General features: G+C 42.4%; 1 long non-coding RNA gene across 2 annotated transcripts; it reads left to right on the forward strand.

Annotated features, from left to right (window-relative positions):
- Positions 1–327: 327 nt before the first annotated feature.
- On the forward strand, positions 328–1397 carry LOC121984040. 2 transcript variants are annotated; one of them, XR_006112755.1, is made up of 4 exons: positions 328–709; positions 814–876; positions 1007–1059; positions 1335–1397. It is a non-coding gene; the product is annotated as an uncharacterized LOC121984040 (long non-coding RNA). The 2 variants fall into 2 exon arrangements; XR_006112756.1 differs by having other exon boundaries at positions 1007–1070; positions 1335–1396.
- Positions 1398–1777: the final 380 nt, after the last annotated feature.

Raw genomic sequence — 1777 nt, forward strand, 5'->3', positions numbered from 1 at the left:
GTGCACTTCATCTGCCACCAAGGGACTAACAGGTTGGTCTTTCACTTTGTTCTTTTTATGTCAATTGTTTAATGGTATGCAGTTCATTCTTGCGTCTTTTGACTAAAAATGTAAAATCCGACCATTTAATAATATGGGTTATTAGAATAATAACCTAGTAGGATTTTTCCAGGAATTTTTAGATATTTTTCTGGATTTATTTGGAGGTCCTATGGTGGAGTTTAAGGGGATAATGGTTAGGTATGAGGTGGTAATGGAAATCACCATTAGCCAGGTGAGGAGTTGATTGGAAGCGACTTAATTAATAATCCTACCTATACATTTAGAAGCAACAGTGCTTAAAGCCCTAAAAACGACGTCTCCCCCTCCTATGCTCCCCTTCGCCAGATTCCGCCGACCCAACGCCTCCACGACACTTCGCACCCGAGCTCACGGCGACCCGGAGTTCGCCGAAGCCTTCCAGTCCTCTACCCCTTAGCTACAGCGTCACCGGAGGCCCCTCTCTTCGGATTTGTTGCTTCGTGCGAGGACCGTTGGGCAGGAGGAGCAGAGCTGAAGACCGGAGACGCTGAGGGTCGAATCATCAGAACCCTAAGCTCGATCTCAGCTGAGGGTGCATTCCAGACGGTGGTCACGACGTTTCCTAGCCCTAACGCCAAGCTACCTCTGTTGGATGCTCTTCGTCACTTGAGAGGAGGCTGTCGCGAAGGTAAATGAGATGTGGATTGTTTGATTCGGGTTTCCTTTTAGCTATGGAAGCTATGATGTGTGGCTAGATGAGAGGATGAACGGATTGTAGTTTGGTTTTGGCAGTGGCTTGCTGTGAGGGGCTCGGCCACAATTCCCATTAGCTGTTCTATGTTTGGGAACCATTAGGTAAGGATTCTACCACTACAAAGGATAGGTTTGTAAACCTAAATGTTGGTTTCAGATTGAATTTGATACTGATCATGTGTTGATTGGGGATTGTGTTTGTTCATAACTCTGTTTCGTGAATCTGTGGCAGCAAGGAGCACTATGCTTGAGCCGGAAATAACATCTCCGGACAGTCAATCTGAGGTAAGGTTAAGGTATGTTATCTTTAGGTAACGAATTATGTTGACCCTGTTAGAAAATTAGGAAGTTTGGAATTGATGGTGGCAATATGTTGAACTGACTTCCAAAAGAGTGGGAGCTGTAAGTTTTGTTAGGAATTGTGGTAGTTAAGGGCTTAAATTAGGTTTTGGGTTTTATTTGGATAATGAATGGAACTCGGATTAAATTCGCCTGCCTTGTACACTAGTTCAGTTATTCTGTTTCATATGTATTTAGTTAACATTGATACGTTGACACAGGACTTTGATCGAGGCGAGTGTCGTGACGAAGTTGACGTCAGATTCAGCCTACATTTAGAGGCGGGTACTTCTTGACTTATTTCTGTAGTTATTGTTCTTGGTGCATGAGTAGTTCGGATTAAGTAGAGTTTATCTTGACTCCACTCGTCTTATTTCTGGTGCTTGATACTTTATCCACTCAATCTTTGAGATATTCGTTTCTGTATCTATACAGTCTCTCGTTGCTATTCATGATATTTAGCATATACCGAACACCAGATAGTGTATATTAGATAGCTGATAGATAGATACCAGATACCATGTTTACTTGTTTTGACTGCTATCTATTCATGTTTCTTATTGAGCATGCTGGCTTCGTGAAGCATACATGATTTTTGTCATATGTATATGATGACTGTTGCATTGTTTGCATCATGTTATTGCATGCATTGCTGACGACACGA

This window comes from Zingiber officinale, chromosome 5B (genome assembly GCF_018446385.1).
Source record: "Zingiber officinale cultivar Zhangliang chromosome 5B, Zo_v1.1, whole genome shotgun sequence".
Lineage (NCBI taxonomy): Eukaryota > Viridiplantae > Streptophyta > Magnoliopsida > Zingiberales > Zingiberaceae > Zingiber > Zingiber officinale.